At 40.0% G+C, this 23,968-nt stretch overlaps 1 long non-coding RNA gene across 7 annotated transcripts in view; it reads left to right on the top strand.

The window, feature by feature from the left end:
• The window catches only part of LOC306801209, a 76,455-nt gene that overhangs the window by 8,784 nt on the left and 43,703 nt on the right, over positions 1-23,968 (top strand). For all 7 annotated transcript variants that reach the window (XR_013774013.1, XR_013774014.1, XR_013774015.1 and 4 more), the window contains exon 2: positions 13,876-13,925. This is a non-coding gene — a long non-coding RNA (uncharacterized lncRNA). The remainder of the gene's footprint in view (positions 1-13,875; positions 13,926-23,968) is intronic.

Raw genomic sequence — 23,968 nt, 5'->3', positions numbered from 1 at the left:
CCTGAAAAAGCCTCTGCACTGGTTAAAGTGTCAGGCAGGACTCCTCAGCAATCAGTAAATAATCATCTTGGTGTTTATTCAGAGAGTTTGATTCCTTCAGGTTGTCTATTTTCTTCTTCTCTAAGGTCCTAAGGTTATTTCAGGAATGAATGGTGTTGTCTATTTTAGACATTTGACATGGGATTTCAGACTCTGCTGAGGTGTTGGCAGTGGTACAACATGTAGCTGGTTTATGGTGACTCCTGCTGAGATTTGAAATGCAAATACCATCTCTTCTGCAGGTTTTCAGAGCTCTGGTTCCCCTGCAGCTGAAGGTTTAACCTGACAAGCATTGTGAAAGGTGATATCCACATAATCCCACTGGGTTAAGATTAATCTCACCTGGGTTATCTAGTTTTTAAAGTGAGATGAGATTTATTCAGAGTCTCCTAATTGCTGGAATAATTCCAAGCAGCAAGTAGTAAGATCTTATCTTCTTTTTATCATTGTGGTTCTAAAGAGGGAACTTAAGCTTCCTTCATAGTTGTTTTTTCTTAGTGTTCTGCCATAAAAAGCAGAGAACAGGCTAAAGATAATTGGGCAAAGGAAACTTGGTTCTGGATGTGGAGGGGGTTTTGTGTTGTTAGAAGAGGATCAGCATCTTAAATCTTCAAGTGAAACTCACTTGAAAAAAACCCAACAACTTGATTTGGTATATCAGCATTTTTTTAGAAGATGCTGCTGCTCCTCCTTGAAGCTCTTCCAACTGAAATACACACTGCCATATGCTGGAATACCAGCACACAAACTGGATTAAAATACAAATGAACAGAACTGCACTTTGAGGCTTTGGTCCTACAGAGGGATCCAAAGTGGTTCCCTTTTTCACTCTGCTAAACACCTAAAGTTAGTTTCACAACATGTCTATGCAACACATTTTGGAGTCTTTGGGCCTGAAATGAGGATGAACAGGTTGAGAGTGAGAGGAGAATTTTTTCCAATTTTCTTGTCCTGATCTAGGGGTAGGCACAGGTGATGTGATGCACCTGTTCCAGCTATACCAAATAAGGGGATAAGGGAAATTTTGTAAGCAGCTCAAGAAGCTTGGATACTTCCTTGGACATCCAGCTCTCCTGCTCCGTGGGACTAATCCAGATATTTAGTAGCTTCAGGAATTGTAGCCATAGTTGCACACTCCTCTCAACTGCTTCTCTTTACTTAAAATAGCTTTAAGACACCAATATTTAAGTGTTAGCTAGGATTTGGACTTTTTGATGTGTGTGTTAATCTTCTAAAATCTACTTTTGTATTTTAAGAGAATTTATGGAGTATATAAACAGCCTTTTAAAATGCAAACAGATAATTTAGATGCCTCATTTTTATGTTTTACATAGATACTTGCTAAGGAAAAATGCGAAGTTTCCCAGCTACTCCTCTCCTGAAAGTTGTTTTGAGACAGAGTAATGATGAATAATAATGAGCAATAATTAACAGAGCTGTATATTGCTGTCATTGATGGGGAAGTGCTCCTGCTGCTTTTATTTAAAATACTGATCCCATAGTGATTGGTGCTGTGATATTGGGAAGAAACATCAGTTTAATTAATGTGTTTTATTAAAACCATAGATATTTATTTTAATAAAAATATCAGGTGCTTTGTAATCTTAAAAAGACTGGAAAACTGTGATGGAAATTACCTCTTCCTCTTCCTTTTTCCTCTTCTCTTCCTCTTCCTTTTTCCTCTTCTCTTCCTCTTCCTTTTTCCTCTTCTCTTCCTCTTCTTTTTCCTTTCTGTTCTTTCTTTGGATAAAGAAGACCTGACAGGAATGCATGGAGATTATCAACAACATTCCTCACCAAATATTCAGGAACAATCAGGCTACTAGTATTTCAATAGTTGATAATTAATGAGACTTTATAAATAATACTTAGAGTTCTTTTTACGTGCCTGCTGGGTTTTTTTTGGAAGGGGGAGGAATGTCAGACAAATTTCTGGCGTTTCTGTGCTACCTTGGAGACTAGAAAATGTTTCATTATTGGCATATGAGATTCTTATGTAACTTGGTAATTCTGGGAACAAGAATTTTAAGAAAAATGCTGAGCAGTTCGAATCTCCTCGTAAAATTAGAAGATTTAAAACCACTGTGCAAAATACTTCTGTGATAAATTCCCCAGAAATACGAGTATTCCAAGCTCCTGGAATACATTAATTTTTCTAGGATTGCATCCTTAAGGAGTTAAAACTCCAAATCCCCTGGAGTGAATGGCACACTGTCAGTTATTACATAAATCCAGCGTGTTTGCTTTTGCAGAATATTAGTTATTATTAATTATTATCCAATGGGAGTGTGAGGGGAAGGTGGAGTTGCTGCCTCCTGGCATCAGGAGCAGAGCTGGTGCTGCTCAGGATGTGGTTTGTGTGCAGCCCCCAGCACAGGGTGGTGTCAAGGAGGTTGCCCTGATCTCTTATTGCTGTCAAGTTTTTTATTTGTTTTCTCCAAGTTCAAGGTCTGTAATTCTAGTGGGATAAGCCAGGAAAGGACTTGCCCTGCTTTTTTCTTGGTGTAAAACAGTGTGGCTTATCTTACCCACTCTCTTCAGAACTCTTATTGTATTCCATAGAGAAGGCCTGATTGATTTTTTTTTTTTTTCAGTAAAAAGTGAAAATAATGGCTTGTTAGTGTTCATACCTGCTGTGTGAATTTCCTGATTCTTAAGTGGATTAGAAATTGCTATATTCCTTTATCTTCTTGAGGACACAGTCTGACACAGGAATCCACTGATTTGGGATGACTCAGAATTAAAAATGAGTTAATTATGCCTTATTCAGTTGAAGTTTTCTTGTTTGTTTTTTTTTTGCATGCAGAATTAGAAATAAGCAAACCTTCAGAATCTATATACTTTGTCTTGTATCAGGAAACTATCTTCTTTCATTAGATTATTTATTTTTGTGGTTTTTTCATTCTTCAGGGCTTGTCTGTGGTATTGGCCACTTTGTTCTCTTTGTTCCCCTTTCCTCCTGGAATGCAAGGTGTTGGTACATCTAAAAGTCTTATCTTTTCCTGGATTACTGAACTGGGTGTGCTGTGCACTTTGGTGCCTCCAAGTACTAAACCTGAGTCAAAAATTCAGGTTTAGGACTTGAAGAAGGGGTGGCAGTAAAATGTTTGGATGGCAGAAGGGCTGGAAAGAGTTCTGTGTCATGCAAGCAGCAAGCATGTCTTTAGTCACTTCTGTTAAGTGCTTTTCTGGCTAAAGTGTCCTCTTGCATAAATTCTCATCATATTCTAATAATACACAATCAGAGTTACCATTTACTTTCCCCTAAATTAAGGTCTTGCATTCTCTCTTTTTTTTTTTTTCCTCTCTTTATTTTCTGTGTTACTTTTTGAGGTAATGAGGCGCAAGGAAAATAGAAAATCAGGTATTTTCCATGTCTGTATTTTTGCAGATAAGTTTAGCAAGAAGGAAAACCCATCTATAAAATGCTTCTTTTCAAGGCAAAGGAGCACAGTTAATCTTGAGACAGCATAAAGCAGCAGTCATTATATAGCAGTAACAATAAAATTAAACATGAAAATTAACTTCAATACTAATTTAAGGATTTTTATTTTTAACAAAAGGCAAGCAGCTTTAGAACAGGGGAATGGATTAAAGCTGAAAGAGAGCAGATTAAATTGGATATTAGGCAAAAATTCTTGGCTATGAGGGTAGGGAAGCTCTGGAACAGATTGTGCAGAGAGGCTGTGGCTGCCTCACCCCTGGAATTTTTCAAGACCACATTGGATGGGGCTTGGAGCAACCTGGGATAGTGGAAAGTGCCTGTGCCCATGGCAGGAGGTTGGAACTGGATGGTCTTTGGGGTCCCTTACATCCCAAATGATTCTGTGATTCCATGGAATTTTTAGATTCATGTCTCTGTATCTAGCCTGTGTGGTTTTCTGTGAAAAAAGAATTTTTCCTCAGAAGTGCATCTTGTTAGAAGCTCTGCTGTCCCAAAACACCAAATAATGGTAAATATTTCACAGTGCTATTGCTAAAAAGCAAGAAGTTACTTCAAATTCAGGCTTGTTGTCCTTCCATCTGTAATACCTTGCTGTGCCTTTCTCTCCAAGGGTCAGAGAGCTGTTTGTTATTTGCCACATTCCCCAAGTACCTTTGAGAACAAGGTCAGGGACTCAGCTCCCTAAGGATGGAGTCACAGATCTGTATCCCAGCCAGCCCCACTGTTTCCTGAGCTCTTCCCTGAATGCTTGCCAGTCCTTTGGCAGTGTGGATATCAGAACTGGACATGCAGTTCCATCTTAGAGCTCAGCTTGATTTGTTGCACCAACACTGAGCTGATGTCATCAGAAAAGCCTTTAAGATGCTTTTACCCTGCACTGGCATCCCCTGCCAGAGTGACTCAGGGTGGCTGCTCCTGAGCCCTTTCCTGGGAAAAAGTGAGTAGCCTGAACTCCTTCAAATCTGGGTGATGTCAGTTTGTTAGGATTAAAATCAGTTGTTAGAGTTAAAATAAATTGTTGGGATTAAAATCAGTTGTTGCCTTCAACCACTGTCTCACTGTGGGGTGTTGCTGTTTCCTCTGCCAGTGCTTCAGTTATCCATAAACTTAACTCTCAAATATTTTATTATGTAGGTAATTTATAAAATTTCCAGTCCCATGTCTGTTTCTCCTTCATGTCACCCATTGCTCTCATAGGGAAGCCACCTTTGCAAGAAAAAGCAGTTACCAGCTCTGGAAAAGATGAGAGGACTTGGGTATCCCAGGTGAATATTCTTACGGACAGAATGAGTCATTTTTTGTGTGGACTTCTAACATGTGGGTGAGTGAATCATCAGGTGTTGAACAGATTAATCTTTTTTAATAGGACATTCACAAGATAATGTTTTCTCACTGAGACAACTTGTACCTGCCTAAAGACAATATTACAGAGGCAGAAATACAATGGAGTGTGCTTTGGAGCATGATACCTTGGGATGTGATCCATGAAACTGCCCAGTGTTGCTTTTCTTAGTTCTTGGTGTGCCTTAAGTAGCCTGTAAAGAATTGTTAAGAATAGAAAATTTTTGGCAGGGAGAAGTAATTAAAAGTTGACTGATAGTTGTCTAGGAAGTTGAGCAAGAGTGTTTCTGATTTGCTTGTGTTACAAAGCAGTTGTAGGTAGGTTGTGCTTGTTTTTTCACAGTCACAGGATAGGAGGAAATGGCCTCAAGTTGCACCAGGAGAGGTTCAGATTGGATTTTAGTAAAAATTTCTTCACCAAAAGGGTTGTCAGGCTCTCTCACAGGCTGCCCATGGCAGTGGTGGAGTTGCCATCCCTGGAGGGATTTAAAAGATGTGACAACTGGGGATGTGGATTAATGGTGACCTTGGCAGTGCTGGGTTAATGGTTGGACTCTGATCTTGGAGGGGTTTTCCAACTGAAAAAATTATCTTTAAATCTTCTCCTGATGTTGATCCAGTGTATGTCAAGAGCATGTGAAAAATAAAACCATATCTTTGTTGAAGAGCTGTGCCCAAGGCCCATTTAGGTAGAAAAAAAAAAGAGGCTAAATTTCTTAGATTGTCTAAATGTTGGGGATTTTTTCAGTCCACAGCCAAGTTCCACTATCCAGAATTATGCTTAGCATTGAGTTTTAACGAGGTCTGAAAATGACAGAGCAAAACCATCTTGCTGTTATGGCTGATTTAAGATAGGAAATGAGATATAAATGACATTTAGCCATGGCTTGGCAGGGTTGAGGGCTTCAATGAAAAGTCATCACAAGTTTACATGAAAAGCTGGTGGTTCTTTCCTAGAACTCAATTTAGGGTTTAGTTTTGTACTAGTACTGTGAGCTCAGGCAGTTTCCTTTAGGTTTCACTGGAAAGCATTTCTCATTAGGTGTCCTTTAGAGGGTTTTGAAGGGATAAAAATTATTTTGGAGAGCATTACATGGACAAAAGAATTTTCTGAGCAGCATCACTTCTTACATAAGTCAGGACTACAGGCTAGAAACACACATTTGGTCACCAGAGTAAATTTGAAGAGAGATTCATTCATTGCCAACAAAGGTGCAGATGCTTTTAGGCTCTGACCAAATCCATGTACCTAAAAGCATCTTGGTGCTTACAGACTTCTGAATATGGATTTTGTGTAGAGTAGAAGGGTTGAGCACCAGAAGTGCAATAATAATAAAAAAACACAACACCACCCCCACTCTTCACACTCCCCCCTTCCCAGCTGTCTAGCTCAGTGAATTTCACACCACGGTTGCAAGGCCAGAATGATTATGAATTAGGGTTAGCACAAAATCTAGCTATTTGAAAATTTTGCAGCATTTTACTGTAATGTAAAGGCTAGAATTTCTCCAGAAATCAAATCTGAAAAAAGCATAAGGGCAGGGAGGTCTCACTTTGAAAACCCAATTCATTGTGACAGAAAATGAGATTTTTAACCCTGTCTTTCAATCAGAACAAATTCTGCCTTGTCCCCTTGCACTTTGCCATTTGAGTTCTCATCTGTTCTGCACTCCTTCAAGCCAAGATTCTCATCCCCACTTGAAGTGCATTAAAAATCTTGGGTATAATCAACATTTTTGGACTACTGGGTAATTTTTGATCTTTATTCTGAGTGTCCTTGGGCAAGGCCCTAGGCTGTCATGACCAAATTCACAGGAGGTGCAGGCTATGGTGAGGGTTTTTTTGAAAGTACTACACTGTGAAGAGGCTCTCTGAGGGAGTATCTTTATTGTGGTAAAAGTCATACAGCAGGTTTTCACTGTGATTGCAGCTTCAGCATAGCTCACTCTAATTTAGTTAGCCCAAGGCTATAACATACTGCTTTTCAGGATTCTAGAATGGCCATTAATGGGAATTTGCTGAGAGTGGGTGTGGATGCCTGAAGGAAAATGTGCATAAAAAATTAAAGCCTCTTGCTTATGGTGTGGTTGGTATGTGCTGCTGTCCTTGATCTAACTTAACTGGGTACTGCAGGTGAGAGCAGCACAGCAGTTCTCTAAATAAGTCACTTCAGCCTTGAAGTCTGCATTTGATAAGATTTTGTTGGCCTCAGTAGTGTGCAGCTGGTTCTTACAAATGAGTTTTCATCTGTGTACTCAGTGATTTACATCCCTGTGCACAGAGAAGTGACTTTGCTTCATGGATGGCAGAACATATGTGGCTTTCAAATGTCCTTACACACAGGTGGAATTTAATTGTATCTTACAGTAATTGGTGATATGGATAAAAAGTCCAGTCTTCAGTGCATGGCTCTTGCTCTGGCCAGGATCACCTTTCCTTATATTGGCTTTTTCTTTTCTTTTCTTATTAAAGAAGGCATGTTTAGATGGGGAATCCTTCCCTGTGAGGGTGGTGAGGCCCTGGACAATAGAAGCAGCTGTGGCTACTCCATCCCTGGAAGAACCCAAGGCCAGGTTGGACAGGGCTTGGAGCAGCCTGGGATAGTGGAAGGTGTCCTTGACCATGGCAGGGAGTCTGAATTAAATATTCTTGAAAGTCCTTTCCAACCCAAGCCATTCTATGACTCTGTAATATTTAATAATACTTTTTTTTTTTTTTCCATACTGTTGCTATTCATGGCAATATCAAGAGGTAAAAATTGCTTTTTTGCTGCAGAGGAATATTTATAGAAATAAGCTCCATCCCAGCTCCCTGCTTCCTGCCATGTTTTAAAGGAGGTGTGAGAGTTGTGATTGCATCCTTCAGGCTTTCAGGAAAGCATTGATGTTTCAGTGTGCTGAGCCAGAACACCTCAGTGTTCCCTAGGATTTAGTAACATCCCCTAGAGATAACTCAGAGTTCCCCAAGAATTCCCAGATGGAAAGGAAAACCAGTGGACGTGCAGGAGAAATGGTGGTTGCCACTGTAGATTTAACAATCTGCCCTAATTCTCCTGAGACAAGGTGAGGTGGCTTGGTGGCTGTTCTTTTTCCTACTCTTTTTAGCACAGCATATTCCTGTGGGATTGTAGGACAGGAAAACTGCTGTGTTCCACAAGGCACTTCCACACAGGGCTCTCTTATCCCTCTCTAATTATGCTCAGTGTGGCAGCTACTGCTGTTCAGGACATGCTGCACTCATGGAAAAAGAAAATATTGCTAGACTTTAGCTTTTAATTTATTTGTCCTCCCATTTGGAGAGAACACTTAATGTGATTTCATGTAATAATGCCAACTATGTGTGCAGCCACAGAGGTGATTTTTCTAAATTTAAGGTTTCCTTTGAATTTATTCTTATCTCTGATAGATTGGATTACTATAGGCTGTGTCAGTGTGAGTCACTTGTAAGTGCCTGTTAATCCAATAAATCTGAATGGTTTCTTATGGAAATACTATTTTCTGATTTCTATTTATATGATGGTCCTGGTCTTGTTGAATCCACACTGACTTTGCTGGAAATATCTCTTTGGAAAAAAAAGTACAATTTCCCATGCAGATGGAAATTGCAGTGAAGCAGTAAAATGAAAAATAGCCTCAAGTGATTAATAAACGGTTTAGAAGTTTTCTGTGTCACCTTTATTATGTATTTTGTAGCAATACTGTCTGAGACTAAAAAGAATCATCAGAGGGTATTGTTTTGTTGTTTGTTTTATGGGTTTTTCTCCCCAGTTACTAATGCTGTTCTACCTCCATACTATGTTTTTACATTACTCTGAAAGTTTTTTTCTTCACTTGTTGCCACTGCCCTGCTCAGGGGTATTGGTGGTTGCACCACTTACTAATTTCCCACCCATAACATAGTCAACTACTGAAAACTAAACACTTAAGTAGAGAAAAGTAGCTGGTTTAAAATAACTTTAGCCTTTTTCTGTTTTACTTGCACAGCAACTGGTATTCAGTGGCAGCAGAAGGCACAAGCTTTGCAATTTTTGCCTGAAATAAGAAGGAAAAATCAGTGTAGGAAATGTTTTTCCAGCCTGAGATCAGTGTGCTTCTGTACCATAGAGGGAGAGTCTAAAAGATGGCTGGTAAAACCTGGTCCTCACTTGAGATAGAAAATGCAGACTATAAAAATTTATACTATGCATTGGGAATTTCTAGTGTTGAGAATGGGGGGGAAAAAAATTGCACTTACTGGAAATAGTTTGACAAAATTCAGTGTTTGTAACGCCTGTAACAGCACTGCTACTGTAAGGCACCACAATTTTCATAATCTTAAATTTCCTCCTATGTACCAAGTTTCTAAATACCTTCCTCCTCTCTGTCTCTAGCGTTGAATTTTTTCGTGCATGGTATGAAGGATGGGATGCTGAAAATCCCTGGATTTCTGACGTGTTAACACAGACTCCTGTGGATATTCACTGCCTGCTTGATGACACATGGAATGTTTATTGAGCCTGTGCAGTAAAATGCTGCTGAGGCAACTGGATCTGTAGTGGAGGAGATGAGAAATTCTCATCCTTAACTGTGGCGTTTTGCAGAGGCAGCTCAAGACTGTGAGGTTGAGATTTTGGATTCTCTTAGTGCTAGTTGTTTACTGGTAGCAACTCCAGATTCTGATTAATTGGGATTTCAGCTGGTTTTGCCAGCTAAACATATGACCTGGTCTAGGGGAAGGTTCTGGTCTAGTGGAAAGTGTCCCTGCTCATGGCAGGGGAAAGAACTAAAGGGTCTTGGAGGTCCTTTCCAACCCAATCCTCATTTATCACTCTCTGATCTCTCCAGAAGATGCTTAAAAGAAATCCAGAGGATACACACAGATTTGAAGGTATACAATAGAAATTTCAAGGTATACAATAGAAATTCCAAGCATGTCTAGCATGAAATTGCAAGAGAAAAGGGGAAACAAAGCTGTGCATCATGTTGATATATTAAAGATAAGCTATCTGTAAGTAGATACAAGGATACAATTAAAAACCAATGTAAAAGCCTGTTAGAAGCACAGAATGGTTTGGGTTGGAAAGACTTTAAGGACCATCTTGATCCATCCCCTTCCATCATCTTAGGACATCTTCCACTATCTCAGGTTGCTCCAAGCTCTGTCCAGCCTGGCTGTGAACATTTCCAGGCAGCCACAACTTCTCTGGACAAAAAATAGATAGGGTTTATATGAAAATGTAAGGTACAGAAAGATGGATAACCAGCATTGCTAAGGAACATGAAAAAAGCCTTGTGAATACATTGGAAATGGGAGGAAGTTGAGGGAAAATAGAGGTCTCCTTAGCAGAGTGAAGATAATAAATCAGAGATACCACACTGAATAAAACAGCTGAGTGTAACTGTGTTTAATCATGGATCTTCTGAGGGAACCAAAATCCCTTTGGATTTGCTGTGGTAATAATTTTGGTAATTAACAGGTCTCATTTGAAAACAGTGAATTGTGATTTTTCCCATCTGAGACTGGTGCAGACTCTGGCATTTCACCAGAAAACAGGTGTGTGGACAGGCTGACTGAGAGGCTTGGATGCCAGATTTTTTTAAACACTGGTAGTTTAGAAATCAGGAATTTAGAAATGTTTAAATAAGTATATTTGTTGCAGTGGATTGGACCAATTTGCTGTACCTGACCCAGACAGGCTGCATAGCAAAGAGAGAATGTATGGAGAGATGTGGAGAGTAAAGTTGTGGTCTGAAACAAACCTGCTGTTTGCTAGGTAAATCTGGTTTCTAAACCTAGCTTTTATTTCATACCAAGCTTAAAACTAAGTTTTCTCTTCTAGTAAAAGCCCAGACCTGTTTCAAAAAAGGGTTCTAAACCAAGGAAGGGAGGACAGAATGTCTGCAGTACTGAGACACAGAAGCATTTTTTTAAATTTGTGGCCAGCAGTGTGGCAGAAATTGCCAAGACCTGGGCTTGAAAGTTCCATTCCCTTCTAAACACAGACAGTAAACATAAAACCTAAAAAAAATTTTTTTTTTTTTTGTGGTTTCTGACCTTGTTGCAGTCCCACAGAGCTATTGAGTGGCAAGAAAGGACTCTCACCCCAGGTACTTGAGTGGGTGAATGAATTCACCCTGTAGATTTGCTGTTTTATTTGGAATCATGGAGTTTTTTGGGTTGGAAAATACCTTTTAGGTCACTCAAATCCAATCATCAGCTTACCAGCACAGTCATGTTCACCACTAAACCATGTCCTCAATTGCTACATCTATTTTTTTTTTTTTTTTTAAGACTTCTAGGGATAGTGCCTCCACCACTGCCTTGGGCAGCCTGTTCCAGTGCTTGACCACTCTTCCCATGAACAAATTCTTTCTAATATATAATATATAACAACTTGAGACCATTTCCTAAAATGAAAGGTTCGGTTAATAGAACATTTTAACAACAGCAGCAACAACAAAATTAGAGTCTGTTCCATAGGCTGTGTGCAAATATGGTGTTCCCTAAGTGCTGCATACTCAAATGGAATTCTGGATTTCTTCTAAAAGCAGGAGATCCAGTTTCTGTGCCATTTGATGGGTTAGGTTTGGTGCTGGCTGCTGATCAAACATTGAGAGCACTGCAGAGAGGGAAGTGGGGGAGAAGAAAAAAGCTCAGAAGTGGCAGCAGAAGATGTTTTGGCAGTTAAGTACTTCTCTGGTAGAAGAATTGTTTCCAGGACAACAAGGTTGATGGAGTTACAAAGTGAGTGTGTGTTTTCTTTCCTCTTTGACTGGTTAATCAGTGAGGTAGGAAAACTTTGCTTTGTACGTGAGCTGTGTTGCATCAGTTATTTTTAGTCTGCACTTGATTGTCCACGTGGCTCTTTTTAGCTATTTAGGAGATACCTGGAGTGCAAGAAATCATATTTGCTTTGTGGATTTTTTTTAAGGTCACATGGTATTTTTTAAAAGGACAATCTAGACTATTAAAAGCACTTTTTGGTGGGTTTTTTAAACATGTTTGCTTCTCAGAGAAATAAAACAGCTTTGCTACTTCAAGTTTCAAGCTCATCTCACTGGTGGGATGTGAGTTTCTCTCACTGTTTGCACAGAATTTTTCCTCTGTTGGTATAATATATATATATATTTTTGTATATACTAATGATATACTGTCATGCAAATGAATTTGGAATAAATTAACGTATTAATTTTCTCTCAGAGTATATTCAGCTGTAGGATTCCATTGTGAGATCTATTTTCAACTGGAGTTAGGAGCTTGGAATAAGACAGCACTGAATTAAATCTAGTGCCAATTTTAAAGGGGCACAGCTCGCATAAAATCACACCCATCTCCAAAATATGTTGATCTATTTAAAATCTGGAGGAGTATGATGAAATCTGTACTTGTGTGGTTTTCCTTTGTATATTTGATTGTACTCTAATTTTTTCTTGATTGTTTTTGTTTCCCCTGCACAACATCATTTTGAGAAAGAAATGCTTTTTACTTTTTTTTTTAATTTTTTTTTAAACCACAAATATTGGCTGTGCATTTTAGAGGCAGAAATAACAAAAATAGTGTCCAGGTCATTAGTGAAAAACACACTTTGTAAAGCTCTATTGTTCTGCTAAATTAAATAGCTTGAAGTTTAACTGTGCCCCTTATAAACGAGTTGATGATTTCATTCCCCCTAATGATACATGTATTTATTTCATATTGAGTTTTTAGAATTTGGGGCTAATAAAATACTTTTTGTGCGTAGTTGTCTGATGAATTTATGAGATAACTCAGCTTCTTTCTTAATCTGTTGGAGTTCTGCTGATGCTCAAGGTTGGATTCCATGTGCTAAGACCTGGGTGATCCCTTGAGAAATTTTTGTGTTTTTCTACCCAAATCTATGATCCTTTATTATTTTGGGAGAATGACATAAAAATGGCCATGCTCAGGTGACTCTGGTGATCACTGAATTATTTCTGCATCCTGGGGCTTTCTAATTTGTTGGAAAAGGAAGGGAAGCAGTTTCAAAAATCCATGCTGGCATTTACTTATTGCTTTGTTATCCCTTCCTGGCAGCAAACTCTAGCCAGAGTCAGGATTCTTTCTGACTGGTGTCTTCTTTCCATCTCCTTTTTTTTTTTTTTTTTTTTTAATTATTTATTTTATTTTATTTTTCTCCTTGCAAATTACCATTTTCAGCAGAATGAGAACTGCACTGACCTCGAGTGATGAGATGTTCTGTGCTTCATTTTCCACTCTGTTATTTAGTTATTTCATTATCTGGAACAATCCAGTTCTTCTTCATGGAGGTTTGAGTAGTTCTTCCAGGTCTCTACTTAGCCTAGTAAGGGAATGAGGAATTTTTTTTTTTTTTTTTTTTGTTACTTCTGTTGGAAGTTTACTAATGATGTGGTTAAGTAGAGAATGTAGCATCAGAGCATTCTTTTTCAGGACAATACTCTCATAACTCTATTTAGTAGATTTTTCTGTTTGTTGTTCTGGTTGCTTGCTCTTTTTTTTGCTTCAATTCCCAGTAAGGTATGGATATAATTTCTCTATTTCTGTAGATTTAAATCCAAAGCACTGAGCAGGGTGTAAGGAGCAGCCCTTCCAGTATTCAGTGTGTCTTAGGGTGCCTGGAACACAGGGGTACCAGGTGTGACCCCAAACCATCACCTTTCTGAATTATCTGCTGGAGGCCAACAAGGAGCATCCACAGATTTAGCAAAACACCACAAAGGTATCTTTGAGCAATTACATCCTTTAAAAAGAAGTTTATTCACTTTCTCTGTGGCCATGAGGAATTTCTCTGGTCAACTCTGTAGTAGGTTTTGGAATTTATTTCTAGTTTGTCAGTGTTATGCTCAAATTGCCAAGCAGTCTCCAAGGCTCATCTTGATAGAGCAGTTTCATGTAACAGGAATACTCTGGCAGTCAAAATCAGAGAAACAGACAAGAAGGATGGAAATATTTTCCAGTGTTGACTAAAAGCAAGCAGTAAGCTTGAAACATTACTTAACAATGTAATGAGAAACGTCAGCTCAAGAAAATACTTTTTTTTTTTAAACAGAATTTGTTTCTTTGTTGTGTTGCAGAAAAAGAAACGGTGGCTGAGTTGCACGAGTGAACCAGGACGACGCAAAATGTAAGTCAAAGAGGAATGCTCATTTTTCTCTTTTTTAAGATTATTGGTCAGCTTTTCTATAAGACATCTATTTAATTACAAAGACCATTAGTTTTCCTCATTCCCTGGTTTGTGAGTGTAGTTTGTAGAACTGTCTGGATTCCCTATTTTTGAGGCACGTGGCTCAACACGAGGTTGATGGTAGATCAGGGTGGATCTTTCCTCTCCCTTTGTCATCACTGTGTCAAGGCACAAAGGAGTTCAAGGCTGGGTTGTGTCTTAATTACTGCTGTCATAGCTGTGATAATCCAGGGATGTGGAGAAGTTTAAAGCAGGAAGGGCTGGAAAGGAATTTTGATCCCCAAAAGTAGTATTGTCTGTAGTATGTGGTGTAAGAAAAGCTTGGACCTCACTCTGAGCCTGCTGTATTTTGGTTGAGTACTTTGAAATACAGTTTAAACATTTACTTGAGTACTGTAAGAGTTTGTGGTTTGATGGGGCTTGGAGCAGCCTGGTCTATTGGAAGGTTTAGCACAAGAATTTTTCCATTTTGGTCAAGAGAGCAGTGTGTTCTTCAGTGGTATTTTGCATAGCAAGTCTTGCAGACCATCTTTCTGATTCACTTCTAGTGTTTAATGGCACATTTTAAAGAGATGCTTCCAACTGTCTCGAACAGAGGCTGCTCTGTGTGATAACAACATCTATACTGCAGTTCTAATACCAAAACCCAAGGTAATTCTGAGTCTGGTTTCACACCAGCTAACAATTGGACTCATTATAAGATGATGTGAGGTTTTCTATGTATTGTTGACTCAACTCAAAAATACCTATAACTCTGCAAAATGTGTCTCAGCTTGTTTACTAAGTGAGAAGTGTATTTTCAATGCATAGGTTTTGAAATTATTGGTGACTCCAGTTTTTCCAACAGCTTTTGTGGGGTGTTTTAGTTACAAGTGTTTTTTACTTTTATGGATGCCATTTTAATTCATACCTATGTCTCCCCTTTTTAAATTTTTTCTGTTGGAAAAATTTTTAAGTAATTCGACAGTTGCTTTTTAGAGACACTCAATATAAAAAAAAAAAAAAGGTAGAACATGTGTCAGGCATCTGCAATTCCTTCAGCATCATGTTTTCCACAATGATTTAATAGCTATTGAGTCTCCTCAAATATCTTTGTTTCCAAGACCTATTTTATGGTAGTAAATCATCTTGGCTGTAAAATTCTTGAAATTATTCAGTAGGACAATCGTTTCCTTAGCACATTCCCTGAGAGATCATAGATAGAAATGGAAAAGTCCTTAACCAGGTCAGCTTTTTCCCTGCAATACTTGTGGTCAGTGCTGGAAGTGATAATGAAGTTGCCAGCATTTGTTCTGGTGAACTGCAGTTCTCCAGTGTTCCCTGTCCATTTCTTGCTAATTTATAGTGAGTTTGCTATTAGAGGTACTAAATTACACTGAGAAATGCTGAGCCAGATACAGAATAAAAGATTTGTCATGGTGGGATGGAACTTTTTATTTTAAAAAAGGTCTGTCTTGACATTCATATAAAAATACCAATGAAATTACCCAAGACTTCCTTAATTTCTTTTTCCATTTGTACCTGAGGGTGGGGATGGTGCAGTCCTTGGGGTAGAGGTTGATTTAATAAATTGTCAGGTATGTGAGGGTGGTTGTGATACCTGGTCTGTCAATCTCTGCAGGTTAGTCTTGCACTATGTGTAACCCTTTGTGGCTTTCTGACACCTGGAAAAAGTTCCTTAAATTGGTCATTGCTTACTGAGGGCAGGCAAGGAGGAAATTCTACCAAGGATCTGTGAGGAGTACATCACATGTGCACAGAAAAAGGAGATGTGTTTTTGGTCAAAACTCTGGACATCTGGAGTTCCAGGTAAATCACCAGCAGCTTAGAGGGAGATTCAAGGAGAGATGCCATCCCTTGACCTGAAGTGTGTATCTCTGTGAATTACTGCTGGTTTCTTTCTGTGACATTTTCCAGTTTAAACATCATAGATGGTTGGAACCTCCATGGTTGCCCAGAGAAATTGTGTCTGCCCCTGGATCCCTGGAAGTGTCCAAGGACAGGCTGGATGGGGCTGGGAGCACCCTGGGGTAGTAAAAGGTGCCCATGGCAGGGGGATGGAACAAGATGATTTTTAAAATCCTTTCAATTCCAAGCCTTTTTATGATACTTGAATTGTCCTCTAGGTTTCATGAAGGACAGAACTAACTGTGTTAGTTCTTCACATTAATATTTCCTTCAAATAATCAGGCTTTGGGGTATGGGATTCTGGATTCTCTTTCCTACCTCAGAACAGGAGATAAAGCTTTGTAGCTTCCCCAAGGTTTAGAGCAGATTGATGTATAAAATTAGATTAAATCTCTTACATTTGTTTTGGGCAAGGGAGCCTTTTATTCCTACAGGCTGCCAAACAGTTAATTCCATTTTAACTGTGCATTTTCATCAGGTGCTTTTACTGCAAGGCATAAATCTTCATTTTTCCAATGATCTCCATTAAAATGATCCAGAATAACTTTTGTTGCAATCACGGTAGAGAATAACCTCTTAAAAGATGGACTCCAAAATTCCATCTGCCCTGTAGGATCTTGGCAAGAATATACTATTTCATGGCATTGTATTGATTCCAGTCAATGTCTTACAGAAAAAAACATTTGGACTGTGCACACAGATGTATTTAGGGTTGGTAGAAGTATTATCTGTCATAGTCCTGTTTAAATTATAGGTTGATTGGTTGGTTGTGTGAGGCTGATCTTCAAAGGGACCAGATTGATTAGATTGCTCTTTACTGGCTGAGAAAACATTCTGCTAGCTCATGTACCTTCCACACAGTGCCATTGTCAGTTGTGTTTGTCACTTGTACCTGTGCAGTGAGGGCACCAGGGATGCTTCCAGATCTCAGGCACAGCAATAAATATTAATATTTTAACTCTTCATCAGTAAAGGCCAAATATCTGACCTCAGGAGGAGCTCACTCCTGGCTCATCTCTGAGGTATCTTGGAGCATATGCTGCTTTACTCTGAATGAGAAGGAGGGTTTGAAAAGAAAATTAGACAGCCAGACATCTCTTCAGGTGTCCCTGTTCTTCTGAGAAGGTCCACAGGCTTGGATGGCAGTAAAAGAACAAACCCTGAAGAGGTCAGTGTTGATGGAAGTGAGGGGAATAGCCATTCACACAGGCAGTGGGGATTCAAAGAGAAACTCTCCCTTTGACAGTGCTGTCTTCTAGATGACTTTAAAACATGAAAACACAACTTGGTCTTAAAAGAGAGCTTTTAATTTATGTCAGATGTGAAAGTACCTGTAAGTTAATGTGTGCTCTGCAAAAAAAAAGAGGAGCTTGCTGAGATGAGTCCTTAGATTTCCTTTTTGTGCCCTGTCTCTGTGGTGAGGTGGCTCCATGCAGAAAACTCTGGCACCACTGTGGACACTGAGAACCTTTTAATGTGTCTTTTGTAGGAGCAGTCCCTGTGCCACATGAGCTGTGTGCTGGAGTGCTCTGTGTTACTCCCTGCACTTCATGGGGCTAAAGCATGGTTTGTCAGGGTTTTGGATAATTGCCTCATCTCTGCCTGCAGTGAAGTGTATCTGCATCTGAACAGATAACACATAAAATGCATTATACATGATATTAGTGTGGGAAATAGGAGCATCATAAATACATATATTTAGTAGCATCTTAGCAATTTCAATTTTCATAGTTTCCAAGCAGTTTTTTCTCTCTTCAAAGATGGAGTGCTGCTCCAAATCTGTATTCACTGTGCCCAAAAGCAGAGGAATTTGCCTTTAGAAAAAAATGTAGGACTTTCTTCTTTTTTTCCTGTTTTCTTGGCTCTGAAAATGCTACTTCCTTTTATGTTGTATGTGTACAGAGGAGGAGATAATGGGTGAGATACCACATCAAGGAAAAAGAGTCTACGCAGCACAGAATCAACACTTAAATCTGTGTGGAAAACCTTGTTGGAGTGCAAAATGGATTTAGATTTTCAAAATGAAAGAATGGCAGGACACGGAGATGGAGCCTGGAGATCTGTGTGTTGTTTGTGCTTCTCATCTGTTGCATAAGCTTGGACAAGCTGCTTTGCATTTTCCTGCTTCATTTCTCCTGTCAGAGATGTGTGTGTTTTACTTGCTGTTGGTAAAGCACTTCAAAATCCTGAATGAGTATTATCATAGACTTCTCTAAGCTTACTTAAAAATCCGTTTCCTTCTTACTTATGCTTTCCTAAGGACAAGAATAAATAGAAATTTCTTTTTTTCCCCCAAACGCTATGGATTGACTGATACTCAAGGCAGTATTTAACTGAGCAGCTCCAAATCCAGAGTCCTGTTGGGTACATTGTGTCATAATTTTCTCAGGAACAGGTCTGTTGAGGTGTTTTTTGTAATCAGCAGCCAGGAATTTCCAAACCTCCTGGTGTAACAGACCTTCACAGAAGGTGAAGGAAATCAAAACCAGGCAGAGCCTGGAGCTCTGTGTGTGGGTGGCTGACCTGGCTGATGCTGGAAACTCAGTTTGTATCCCCCAAAGACACAGCCAGGGTACCAATGTTGTCTGCAGCATCCTCAGGTGTGTGGCACAGCACTTCAGCACCTGTGCACCTCCTGGTCCTCCCTCAGAGCAGGGAAATCTTGTTCTCAGCTGCTGCTGCTGCAAATGCATGAATACAAGCAGGAATTAGAGGGTGTGGATGCACTGCTTAACCAGGAAAGTGCATTGATGCTGCTCAGCCAAGTCTTCCAGAAATTTAGTTTATAGGCTGTTAAATCACTGCTGTTAGAAGAAACCCCTCTCCAGTGAAACATCCGTGCTCAGAAGCAGCTGCCACACTGCTGGGCAACTCTGCCTTCTCCATTTAAAGCATTACCAGCATCCTGGCAAGGATCCCAGGGGCAGAGCTGAGGAGGTGGAGGGTGTAAAAGCAGAACTCTTTGGGCTTTTTGTTCTGCCTCAGTCCATCAGCCTGTGCTGTGACAGAGCATCTGCATTTGGCATCTGGAGGCAGGGAGAGTGAGCTTCTGGAGGGTGGCTGCTCATCCCTGTGCTTCTGCTCAGGGGTGTCAAAAGCCCTGCAGGCTGTACACAAGCAAGCTGGAATTTATTTTAATTAAATACAGTAGCTGCATGCACGCTGCAGAAGGGATAAGACAGGGATTCCCCACCTCTGATTTATCGTCTTTGCTGTTTGGATTTCTTTGCCATTGTCTTCCCACTCACAGATTTATGCAGGGATGTCTCATCCTCTGCCTCCTGTGCTGTTAGCAATGGCATCTGTCTTTCAAAATGCCATTTTTCTTATATTTCTCTGTTGTTGAGAAGCCATTTTTGCTGTGTATAGCAGAGCTGTCCCTGCCTTCCTGACACACAGACATACCTGTGCAACACTTTCTTTAATCAGAGAGCTACAGGAAGCAAAATCCCCATCCCTTGGAAGCCTTCTCATGGCTGATTTTTATTTTTTGAATTAGGGAGCTGAGAGTACCCACCCTGGGGCTGGCAGGCAGCCTGGCAGGAAGCTGGACAGACTGGCCTGCTGGCCAATCTTGTTGCCTTATATAGAGCTTTTTTGGTGAAATCAGCACATTTCCATGCAACTGGGGCTTTGCAGTGCAAAATTGTTGTGTTTGGGAGGTTTTTGGGCGGCTCTGGTTTTAGTCTGCAGCTTGTGACTTGGGGAAATAGTTGATTAATTTTAATAATTACTAGAGATGATTTTGTGAGAAGGGAGGAGGTGTTTCTATGGATGAAAATCCTCTTGGGATAATGTTCCTCAGCTGGTGTGAGGGATTGCCTGATGCATGACACTGTTGAGGTAGGTGAGCTGGCTGGCAGTGACCTCACATTCCCCATCCACAACTCTTGCATGACAGTTCTTTCTGATCAAATTGCTGCACAGTGTTTTTCCTTTGACTGGCTTACCTGGGGGAAATCCAAACCAGTAGCACCTGAATCTCCCTTCCACCTCTTTTGGAGGGCAGGGAACAGCAGTCAGTGGGGAAACAGCAGAAGCCTTTGGGTCTGGTGTGTGTAGCTGCCCTCCATCCTCACAGCCATGCCTGGTGCTCCATCAGGAGCCATGGGACTCTGCCCTTTGGGTCATGGAATTGCTGGGAAGAAGCCAACTTGCATTCCAAGGTTGAAGGTTGAATGATGTTGGCATTTTCTGGACATCTTCAGCATCTGGTGTAAAACCCCTCAAACCCACTGGCACAGCAGAACCATCCATCCAGCACTTGAGACAGATCAGACTGATCTTGAGTGTTCTCTTCAATAAATGAACCTGCCTCCTTGGAATGTACTTTAGATCATGAAGCATTTTGAGGCTCTGAATTTACAATGAATCACAAATTAGCAGTTCCTTAAAAGTAATGTCAAGTAAAATTGGTCTTCAGTTAAATTGTTGCTGCTTTCAGTATAAACATGAATGTGACCTGGATTCTCAGAAGCAGCTCATGTTGTGCCTTTGAGTATTCCTTAGAATGGATCTGATGTTTACACAGACATAAATAATCATCTGGATAATTTTGCTGAGCTGTTCTTAAATGGAGTGCCATTCACCAGGGAAGGATATATTTGAAAGTGCAAAACGACTTCATATGTTTGGGTTTTGCTGTTGGAGCTCCAGTATGTGCTCATGAAAGCTGAGTGTATAAATCCCATTGCAGGAGAACTCAGATGATAATGAAGAGCACCAGTGAAAAAATCAATAGGAAAACTCTCCTATTGTGTAATTAGTTTGAATAAGTTTAGTGGTTCTTGTGTACATGGAGTGTAACTTTATGGGATTCCATCCAGGTACACAACAGATAAGTAGTTCCTCTGAAATCAAAGGAGGTTTAATCTTATAAAACTTTCATATTAGGAAAGTGTGGCCTTTTTGTCCAGAGGCTAAGCTGGTTAAGCAAACATCTAATATTGACTCAATTTCTTAGTCTGGCTTTGGGTGTGAAAAGTATCTCTACCAAAATGAAACATGCCTCTTTTTAAAAAAATGTATTTATCTTCTTCCTCAAAAAAGTGTGTGTGCCATGAGCTCCTGCCTTGGCAAAAGGTGACTCTTTTAACTCTCTTTGTGCTTTCTCTTTTCTCCCTGTGCTCTGCTCCAGTGTTCAGGGTGCACAGGGTGACTGAGGTCTCATATTGTGGCTGTTAAATAAAATTGCACTGAGATTCAGGCGTTCAGAGCCTGCAGGAGTCTGCAAAATGTTTTTTTCCATACCCAAGAAGCATGAGTCAGATTTTGCTAAATGAGTCAAACCTGTCCTAGGATTCGTTTAAGACACTCTAATGGATGTGTAAATTAGACCAGTATTATTGCTGTGCACAGAAGTGGCTTCTGAAGCTGATGAAGTTTGCAGTGTCCCTGTGAGGGACAGAGTGGACAGAGGTGATGAGGAAGTGCACCCCACACAGTAATTCAGGTTTGGGAGCAGAGGGAGGGATGGGAATCCTCCTGCAGCACAGTGGGTACAAATAGGTTTCCCTTAGTTTGTTGCTGCCATGGGAATCACCCAGAATCTGGGAAATGTTTAATGTGAGTGTGCTCATCCTGGGTGATGCTGCTGAGCTGTGCCATCCTCCTGACAGCCCCACAGACACAAGGATGGACGTTGTCCCTGGGATTGAAAAGAGCTGTGACAAAACCCTGCTCTGCTCATCCCTGGGGAGGCGTGTTGGGCTTCCAGACACCACTCTCACAACAAGAGCAATATTCCCCTAATGCCTTCCTGGAAATTAATGCCTTTCCCCATGCTTTCCATTCCTTCTGCCAACATTCCTGTGCATAAAGCTGTCCTCCCAGGTCAAGTGTCTGGAGCTGCCACCCTTCGCCAGGATGTGACTCCCGCATGGTTTGCTGCCTGTGTCATGCAGGAACACTCCCTTTCCTCAGAAAGAACTGCATGACCATTAAACCTCGAGCCACAGGCACCTTCCAAGTCTCAGTTTCTTCTCTTCAACCCTCCCTCTGAGAAATCTCTCTCTGGATTGTGACTTTTTGACTGGGAAGTGAATTTGATGGCTCCATTCTCGAGCGTCACTCTTTGACTGGCCGCAGTCAACAAACATCCTAATATTGTGCTCAGAAAAGTGACTAATGCCTCCTGTGTTGAATGAACTGCTAGACAGGCATGTATTTATTTACCCTATTCTTATGTGTAATCAACCTAGAAGGAATTCTTCAAATTTGCCCTTTTTTTTTTCCACAGTTTTTTTGGTGGGGACCCAGAGGAAGTGAGTGATGGAATTTAAATGCAGGAGTTGAAAGATTTCTGCCATTACTTACTTGTGGTACAAAGATGGGTTGGCAGCATCACACATGATATGCACAATCCATTGTAGGTCCCTGGATGGTTTTAATTCTTCTGTAACTCAAACCAACACTGAGTTGTCTTCACTCTCAATGAAGAAGGTCATGTTTTTGAAATTTATTTGGTTTAGATCATTCAGATTTTCATTATCTTTTCTAAAAGGTTTTGATTTATAAGATGATGATTGTAAAAAAGTGGAATTCAGGATTCCAACAGCAATCCTGTCACTTTTTTTTCTCCTCTAGTTTAGTTCTGGCAAAGTTTTGTGACAGTGTTTAAAAGGTGTTCTGTACTTTTTTTTACTCCCTTTCTGTCTCGTTCCTGACTTGTTCCATCTATGTGAGTTTGTGACTCCATTACCTTCCTTGATCTCCAATCTGCCAGTAATTTCTGAGTTAATTAGCAAGAAGCTGACAGCAACAGGTTTGAGATTTTTTTCATGCTAAGATTTCATTTTAGGAAACTCTGTGTTCCAGTTGGAGAAAGTATTTTTTGCCTAAGGGAATTCAGAAGTCTCCTTCCCTGTCATGCTGACCTGCAAAGCTGTTTCTTTCTCTGATGTTCGTGTAAATTTTTATTTTGAAGGAATTTAACAAGATTCACCATTGTCAGTTGACAGCTGCTCAAGGATGTAGTTTACTTCAAATTTTTTTGCACCTGTAGCTGAGTAAGACAAACCCAATCCTGATCCATACCAATAATCTAGTCACTGTTGTATGGCTACAGAGTCTCCCAGAAGGTATTTTGTGTACATGAGTGCTGTATTTTGTTCCCTGCAGATGGTTAGAAGTGCTGGAGTAATTCCAGAGAAGACAGGTTTATAATAAGCACTCACTTTTATTCAGAATTTTGCTCCACTTCCTGGACAGGATGATAAACAGTTTCTGAAAAAAAAAGAAATCTTTTTATCTTGTTTGGAATCTTTCTTGGGGTTGCTGCCCCACAGGCTAAAGACAGATCTGACTGTTTTGATGTACAGGAAAATGCTTGAGGATCTGGTGTTTAAAGACTATGAAAAACCACTTTAGGGAGTACCAGTTGTATTTTCAACCACATACATTATTGCTCAGCTCTTCACATGAGGCATGTGCCATGTCTACTCAGAAATCTGTCTTCATTGAATTTGGGTGTCATTTTTAAACCCAGGAATAAAATCACATTGTTCTGAAATGCTGGACAGTATCACAAACCCCACTATAAAATATTCACCTACTTGATTGATAATATGTTGCTGCAGTGTGTGAAATAGAATTGAGGTTTCTGACCCCTAAGAAAAGGAATTGCCATTGTGGTTTTGTTGCCTGCACATGTAAAGTCTGTTTCACCAAGTGTTTGTCAAAAGGGAGTAGAGTCCTTCAGTATTTAAAAGAGGGCATCACATTAAAACTGAGCTCGTACCACAGTGCCTTTTTTCTCTCTCCTCTTTTCCATTTTTGGGTCAGATGATTCAGGTTTTCCTCAGTGCTTTTAACCTTTTGCCATCTGAGTGAGCTGCTCAGGGGACAGCAGAGCTGTGAGGCCACTGCTGAAAAAAAAAAGATGCCACTGCTGAAAAAAAAAAGATGCCACTGCTGAAAAAAAAAAAGATGCCACTGCTGAAAAAAAAAAGATGCCACTGCTGAAAAAAAAAAGATGCCACTGCTGAAAAAAAAAAAGATGCCACTGCTGAAAAAAAAAAGATGCCACTGCTGAAAAAAAAAAGATGCCACTGCTGAAAAAAAAAAGATGCCACTGC

Source organism: Erithacus rubecula (genome assembly GCF_903797595.1).
Source record: "Erithacus rubecula genome assembly, chromosome: 4".
Classification (NCBI taxonomy): domain Eukaryota; kingdom Metazoa; phylum Chordata; class Aves; order Passeriformes; family Muscicapidae; genus Erithacus; species Erithacus rubecula.
This window is presented reverse-complemented; position numbering and strand designations above follow the sequence as displayed.